Consider the following 8,908-nt stretch of genomic DNA (forward strand, 5'->3'; position numbering starts at 1 on the left):
GGAAAGGAAGAAAAAAGACACACCACAGAAGGAGTGTACGATCGGATCGGACACACACACACAGAACAAGTACTTGGGTGCTGTCCTGAGCGGGGAGCCGGCGGGGGGCGGGGGGGGCACTCATGCCAACAGATGGCCCTTCCAGAGATGAAAAACACCGTGTCTGGAGTGGAAAGGTAATGAATGGGTTTAACAAAAGATTTAAGATCACAGAAAATTATGATTGGTGAATTAGAAGGTACAACGATACAAACCGTCTAAAATGTAAAGGAGAGAAAAAAGACCGAAAATACTGAACAGTATTTCAGTATTTCTAGCCTCTGTAGAACACTATCAAGCATATGTGTAATTAAAGTTCCAGAAAAGGGGATAGGGAAAAAAAAATTTTTTTTTTTTTTTTTTTTGGGAGAGAGGGGGAGAGAGAAAAAAACACAGAGTGTGAGCAGGGGGGGGACAGATAGAGGGAGACACCGAATCCGAAGCAGGCTTCAGGCTCTGAGCTGTCAGCACAGAGCCCGACGCAGGGCTCAAAACCAGGAACCGCGAGATCATGACCTGAGCCAAAGTCAGATGCTTAACCAACTGAGTCACCCAAGCTCCCCAGGAAAAATCGTTTTTGAAAAAAATGACAGAAAAATTTGCATATTTGATGAAAAAAGCATAAGTTCACAGATCCAAGAAGCTCAATGAACCCTAAACAGGATAAACACATAGAAAATAAAACCAAGGCACATAATAGCAAAACTGCTAAAAAGCCATGAGTAATAAAGAAAAAAAAAAATGCCAGAAACAGTCAGAAGAGGGTGCCTGGGTGGTTCAGTCAGTTAAGCATTAAGCGTCTGACTCTCGATTTCTGCTCAGATCATGATCTCATGGTTTCGTGACTTTGAGCCCTGGTCAGGCTCTGTGCTGACAGCCCGGAGCCTGCTTGGGATTCTCTCTCTTGCTCTCTGTCTCTCTCAAGATAAATAAATAGGGGCTCTTGGGTGGCTCAGTTAAGTGTCCAACTTCAGCTCAGGTTATGATCTCGCGGTTTGTGGGTTTGAGCCCCGCGTCAGGCTCTGTGCTGACAGCTCAGAGCCTGGAGCCTGCTTCGGATTCTCTGTTTCCTCTCTCTCTGCGTCTCCCCTGCTTGCTCACTCTCTCTCTCTTTCTCTCTCTCTCTCAAAAATCAACATTTAAAAAAATAATGTACAGGTTTAAGCCTAGATTTCTAAAACTAACGAAAATAACCTTTAAATATAAAGATAAATAGACTTTTTCAAATGGACTTTTTTTTCATGTATTTTTTTAAAGTTATTATTATTTGTTTTGAGAGAAACAGGGACAGCACGAGCAGGGGAGGGGCGGAAAGAGAGGGAAAGAGAGAGAATCCCAAGTGGGCTCTGTGCTCAGACAAAACCAAGAGATCATGACCTGAGCCGAAACCAAGAGTTGGACACTTAACTGACTGAGCCACCTTGGTGCCCCTTTCTCATGTTTTTTAAAGTAAAGTCTACAGGGGCGCCTGGGTGGCGCAGTCGGTTAAGCGTCCGACTTCAGCCAGGTCACGATCTCGCGGTCCGTGGGTTCGAGCCCCGCGTCAGGCTCTGGGCTGATGGCTCGGAGCCTGGAGCCTGTTTCCGATTCTGTGTCTCCCTCTCTCTCTGCCCCTCCCCAGTTCATGCTCTGTCTCTCTCTGTCCCAAAAATAAATAAAAAACGTTGAAAAAAAAATTTAAAAAAAATAAAAATAAAAATAAAATAAAGTAAAGTCTACAACCAACATTGGGCTCAAATTCATGACTCTGAGAACAAGAGTTCCATGCTCTACGGATTGATCCAGCCAGGTGCCCCTCAAATAGACTTTTAAAAGTTACTAAATTTGGGGCGCCTGGGTGGCTCAGTTGGTTAAGTGTCCAACTTGATTTCGGCTCTCTTGGTTCGTGGGACTGAGTCCCACGTCAAGTTCTGTGCTGGTAGTGCGGAGTCAGCTTGGGATTCTCTCTCTCCCTCTCTCTCTGCCCCTTCCTTGTTTTCTCTCTCTCTCTCTCTCTCTCTCTCTCTCTCACAAAATAAACTTAAAAAAAAAAACGTTTTTAAGTTACTAAATTAATGCAAAAGATTACAAAGAGCAGATAGAAAAATAGCAAGGTGTGAGATTTAAACTCAACCATAGTATTTATAGTAAATGTAAATGTTCCAAACACTCCAATTAAAACGTAGACATTATTAGATCATATTTTAAGAAAGACCAAAACACAACTATATACGCTCCATAAGAAACCCATTTTAAATGTAAAGACACAGATAGTTTAAAAGTGAAAGGATGGAGAAAGATAGACATACAGATGTTAAAAGAAAACTGAAATGGCAGTATTAATATCAGGAAAAGCAAACTTCAGAACAAGGAACATCAACAGGGATGAAGAGGGAGATTTCCTGACGGTAAAGGTGTCAGTTCATCAAAAAGATGTAGCAATCCTAATGTATATGTCGATATATCTGACCATTTATATAAAATGGAAACATTCCTTGAAACATAAAAATTACCAAAACTGGGGTGCCTGAGTGGCTCAGTCAGTTAAGCGACTCACTTCAGCTCAGGTCATGATCTCGCGGTTTGTGAGTCGAGCCCCACATCGCACTCTGTGCTGACGGCCTGGAGCCTGGAGCTGCTTCGGATTCTGTGTCTCCCTCTCTCTCTGCCCCTCCCCTGCTCACGTTCTGTCTCTCTCTGTCTCTCAACAACAAATAAACGTTTAAAAAAATTTTTTTAATTACCAAAACTAACAAGAAAAATAAAGTCTAAATAGTTCTACATCTATTTAAGAAATTCAACTGATAATTCAGGGGTGCCCGGGTGGCACAGTCAGTTGAGCATCTGACTTCAGCTCAGGTCATGATCTCACAGCTCGTGAGTTCAAGCCTCGCCTCAGGCTCTGTGTTGACAGCTCAGAGCCTGGAGCTGCTTCCGATTCTGTGCCTCCCTCTCTCTCTGCCCCAACCCACTCGCATTCTGTTGCTGTCTCTCTTAAAAATAAATATACATGAAAATAAAATTTTTTTTAATTCAATTCATAATTCAAACCTTCCCACAAACAAACTTCCAGGCCAAGATTATTTCACTGATGAATTCTATCAAACATATAAGGAATAAATAACAGAAGTCATATATGATTCTTTTAGAAAATAGCAGGAACACTTCTCAACCCATTTTTATGAAATCAATGTTACCCTGGTACCAAAAATTTTTTCAGTTATAAGAAAACAAAAGACCTGTAGCCCTCATGAACATGGATGTAAAAATCCTAAGCATCTACCCAAAAGAATAGCTATTACATTATAAGTGTAATATAATGAGAGCAAAGGATTTCTCCCTAAGCTCAGGAATGAGGCAGTAATCTCCATTCTCAAGAATTCTTTTCAACATTATACTGGATGCTTTTGGCAGCAATATAAAAAAATAAATAAATAAATAAATCAAAGACAAAATTGTTAGCAAGAAAGAAGTGAACTGTTTTTATTCTCAGTGTCATGATTGTGTAAATAAAAAAACCCATTAGGAATCTACAAAATAGCTATTCAAACTAGTAAGTTAATTAATCAAGGAAAGAAGACACAAGAAAAGTAAACAAAGATCATTAGCATTTCTATGTATCAGCAATTAACACTTAGAAAATGAAATCTATAGGGGCATCTAGGTGGTCAATGGAGTAAGCTTCAGACTCTTGATCTCGGCACAGGTCATGATCCCACAGTTCGTGGGATCAAACCCCGCATTGGGCTCTGTGCTCACAGTGCTGAGCTTCCTTGAGATTCTCTCTCTCCCTCTCCCCCATGTTCTCTCTCTCTCTCTCTTAAAAATAAATAAACTTAAAAAAAAGAAACATATATTCTATGGGAGCCTAAGTGGGGTGGCTCACTCAGTTAAGCATCTGACTATTGATTTCAGCTCAGGTCATGATCCCAGGGTCCAGGGATCAAGCCCTCCATCAGGCTCCTCGCTGAGCATGGAGCCTGCTTAAGATTCGTTCTCTCTCTCCTTCTGCCCCTCTCCCATTCATGCAAATACATAAATAAATAAAATATATATTCTAAATATGAGTCTTTTGTCAGATACGTGGTTTGTAAATGTTTTTACCAGCTTATAGCTTATTTCCCCATCCTCTTAACAGGGTTTTTATGAAGTCCAGTAATACAATTTTTTCTTTTATGGATCATGCTTTTGGCATCATGTCTAAGAACTCTTCAACCAGACCCTAGGTCTTAGAGATTGTCCCTTATGTTATCATCTCAAATTTTACAGTTTTATGTTTCACAGTAAATCTAAGAACCATTTTGAGTTTATTTTTGTACAGAGAGGTTTGGCTTGAGGCTTGCTTTGTTGTTGTTTTTTTTTTTTTTTGCCTACAGATAGCCATCCAGTTACTCCAGCACCCTCGGTTCCAAAAACTATCCTTTCTCCCCCAAATGACTCGTATCCCTTTGTCAAAAATAAAACAAACAAATGAACAAAAATTGGTCATACTTGTGTGGGGCTATTTCTGGATCCGTGGAACCGTATGTGCGTTCCTCTGCCAATACCACCATAGTGCTGATCAACGCAGCCCAAAGTCTAAAAATCAAGCAGAGCGATTCTTCCATTTTTCTTCTTCAGAAATGTTTAGCTATTTTGGTTCCTTTGTCTCCCCCATAGAAAGTGTGGAATAATCTTGTCAAAATATACAAAATAATCTTGCTGGAGTTTTGATAGGACTTGTGCTAAATCTATATATCAACTGGGGGATAACTGACATCTTTACTATATTGTATCTTCTTGTCCAGGAACACAGAATGTTTCTTTATATCTCTTTGATTAATTTCATCAATGTTTTTTAGTTTTCAGCATGCAAGTCCTGTACATGTTTTGTTACATTTACACCTAAGTATTTTTTTTCTTTTTTCTTTTTTTTTTGGGTGTGTGTGTGTGTGTGTGTGTGATGACTTTTTTTATCTCATTTTTTAAGAATTTTTTTTAATGTTTAATTATTTTTGAGAGAGGGAGAGACAGAGTGCAAGCAGGAGAGGGAGACACAGAATCCAAAGCAGGCTCCAGGCTCCGAGCTGTCAGCACAGAGCCCAATGCGGGGCTCAAACTCACGAACCGAGAGATCATAACCTGAGCTGAAGTCAGCCACTCAGCTGACTGAGCCACCCAGGTGCCTCTTCATTTTTATTTTTAGAGAGAGAAAAATATTGAGAGTGCATGAGCAGAGGAGAGGAGCAGAGGGAGAAAGAGAATCCCAAGGAGGCTCCACACCGTGGAGCCTGACACGGGTCTCGATCCTACGACCCTGGGATCATGACCTGAGCCGAAACCAAGAGTTGGACACTCAACTGACTGAGCCACCCAGGCACCCCTGTAATTATACATGCTATTTTTACTTTTAATTTTGATTTTCATTTTTTAAGTGTTTCTTTTTTAATTTACATCCAAATTAGTTGGCATATAGGTGTTTTTTTTTTTATTTCAGTCTCATTGATAGTTATACAGAAATACAGTTGACTTCTATATGTTCATCTTGTATCCTATAACCTTACTGAACTCATTTATTAGTTCCACTGAGTTTTATTGCTGTTGATGCCACGGGATTTTCTACATAGACCATCATGTCATCTGCAAAAAGAAATGTTTTATTTCTTCCTTTCTGATCCATATCCCTTTTATTTCCTTCTCTTGCCTCATTGCACTGGCATGAACTGCCAGTACATGTTGACTAGCAGTGGTGAGAGGGGACATTTTTGCCTTGTTTCTGATCTTAGGGGAAAAGTATTCAATATTTCCATTAAGTATGATGTCAGTTGTAGGTTTTCTGTAGATGTTTTTTAGCAAGTTGAAGAAGTCCCCTCCATTTCTAGTCTCTTGAGTTTTTATCATGAATGGGTATTGAATTTTGCCAAGTATTCTTTCCATCAATTCATACGATCATAAAGTATTTCTTGGTAAATTACACTGATTTATTTTCAAATACTGAACTAGCCTTGGATCTCTGGAATTAACTTCACTTGGGTGTGATGTACAATTCTTCTTATACATTTCTGAAATCTATTTGCTATTATTTTGTTAAGTATTTCTGAATCTATATTCATGAGAGATATTGCTCTGTAATTTTCTTTTTTTCTTTTATTTTTTATTTATTTTTTTACTGTCTTTGGTTTTAATATCAGGGCAATACTGGTTTCATAGAATGAATTGAGAAATGACTGAAATGGCTCTCATTTTCTATTTTCTGAAAGAGATTGTATAGAATTAGTGTTAATTCTTTAAACATTTTTTTAGAACTTTCCAATGAAACCATCTGGACCTGGAGACTTCTTTTTCAGGAAATTTTATGAATTCAATTTAATTAATAGTTATAGGGCTATTAGGGCTATTCAGATTATCACTTTAATATTTGATGAAGTGAGGTAGTTTATACTTTTTAAAGAATTGATACATTTCACCTAAATTATCAAATCTGTGTGCATAGAGTATTTTGTGGCATTCTATTATCCTTTTAATGTCTGCAGATTCTGTAGTGATATTCCCTATTTCATTACTGATCTTAGTAATGTGGTTTGTCAATTTTGTTGATCTTTTCAAAGAACCAGGTTTGGTTTCATTGATTTTTTTCTATTTTTCTGTTTTTAATCTCAATTTTTTAGCTTCATTATTTCCTTCATTCTATTGGCTTTAGAATTTTTTTTTAAATTTTCTATGTTTGTTTTTGAGAGACAGAGAGAGACAGAGCACAAGTGGGATGGGGGGCAGAGAGAGAGAGAGAGGCACAGAAAATGAAAAAGGTTCCAGGCTCTGAGCTGTTTGTGGCTCAGGCTCACAAACTACAAGATCATCACCTAAGTCGAAGTCAGATGTTTAACGAACTAATCCACCCAGGCTCCCCTGCTTTAGGGCTTTTTAAATCTCTTTCTGATTTCCTGAAGTGGGAGTAAAGATCATTGATTGATTTGAGACATTTCCTCTTTCCCAATATAAACAGTAAGTGCTATAAATTTCCCTCTCCATTCTGCTTTAGCTGCATCCTACAAATTTTGATATGTTGTATTTCACCTAAATTCGGTTCATTTTTTTTTTTTTAATTTCCCTTGAGAATTCATCTTGGAGCCATGAAATATTTAGAAGTGTCTTGTTTAATTTCCAGGTGTTGGGAGATTTTCCTATCACCCTTCTGTTACTGATTTCTAGTTTGGTTCCATTTATTCCAGTGGGCAGAGATTTTACTTTATATGATTTCAATCCTTTCAAACTTGAGATTTGCTTTATGGCCCCAAATATTATCTATCTTAGTTCCATGGGCACTTGAAAAAAGAATGTGTATTCCGCTGTTGTTGGGTAGATTGTTCTAGAACATCTGTAATGTCCGTCAGATCTTGTTGGTTGATGGTGTTATTGAATTGTATATCCCTGCTGATTTTATGTCTAATTGTTTATAGTTATTGAGAAAAGGGTGTTGTCTACAGCCATACCACCCTGAACGCGCCCGATCTCGTCTGATCTCGGAAGCTAAGCAGGGTCGGGCCTGGTTAGTACTTGGATGGGAGAAAAGGATGTTGAAGTCTCCCAACTGTAACTGTGGAGATGTCTATCAGTTTATGCTTCACCTATTTTGCATCTTGTTATTTGGTGCACAAACATTTAGGATTCTGTCTTCTTGGTATATTGATTCTTTCATCATTATATAATACCCCTCTCTGTCCCTAGTAATTTCCTTTGTTATAAAGTCAACTTTGTCTAATATTAACATAGCCACTCCTGCTTTCTTTTTATTAATGTTTGCATATTTTTTTTCTATCATTTTACTTTTAATCTATAATTATTATATTTAACATTATGTGATATTTAAAATGTATTTCTTATAAACAGCATATAATTAGGTCATGTTTTGGGGTGCCTGGGTGACTCAGTCAGTTGGGCATCTGACTTCAGCTCAGGTCATGATCTCACAGCTTATGAGTTCAAGCCCCGCCTCGGGCTCTGTGCTGACAGCTCAAAGCCTGGAGCCTGCTTCAGATTCTGTGCCTCCCTCTCTTTCTGCCCCTCCCCTGCTTGTGCTCTGTCTCTAAAAATAAATAAACATTTTTTAAAAATTAAAAAAAAAGAATACTCTGTGCTACCCCAGTAGTGCCTAGATGTAGACACACATAAATAAGACATATTTTTAAAAATTTTGCATGTTTTTATGTTTTTTTTTTTAATGTTTACTTATTTTTGAAAGAGAGTGAGCAAACACACAAGGGGAGGTGGGGCATAGAGAGAGAGGGAGACACAGAATCTGAAGCAGGCTCCAAGCTGTCAGCACAGAGCCTGATGCAGGGCTCAAACCCATGGGATCATGACCTGAGCTGAGGTTGGATGCTTAACCAACTGAGCCACCCTGGTGCCCCTATTTTTAAAAATTTTTTTAAAAATATTTCTCAGTAATCTCTACACCCAATGTTGGGCTCAAACTCACATCCACAAGATCAAGAGTCACACACTCTATGGACTGAGCCAGCTAGGCACCCCTAATTGGGCCATGCTTTTAAATCCATTCTGCCAGTCTCTTCTAACTGGTGTGTTTAGAAGATTTCCACTAATGTAATTATTAGTATATTAAGGCCTCAGTTTGCCATTTGTTTTCTGTTTGTTCTCTCAGCTTTTCACTTCTGTTTTCTTTTTCCTGTCTTACTGTGCATTACCTGAATATTTGTAGAGTTCCATTTGAATTTATGTGTAGTGTTGTTTAGTGCATTTCTTTGTAAAGTTTTTTAGTGTTTACTCTAGCTATTTCATCATTTACACATAACCTATAAAGTCTCTTGGTGTTAACATTCTACCAGTTTGAGTTAAGTACTAAAATCTTCACACCCCTTTATGCTGCCTCATTCTAGTATCTTCTACAAACGCT

Source organism: Panthera uncia, chromosome B4 (genome assembly GCF_023721935.1).
Source record: "Panthera uncia isolate 11264 chromosome B4, Puncia_PCG_1.0, whole genome shotgun sequence".
NCBI classification, from domain to species: domain Eukaryota; kingdom Metazoa; phylum Chordata; class Mammalia; order Carnivora; family Felidae; genus Panthera; species Panthera uncia.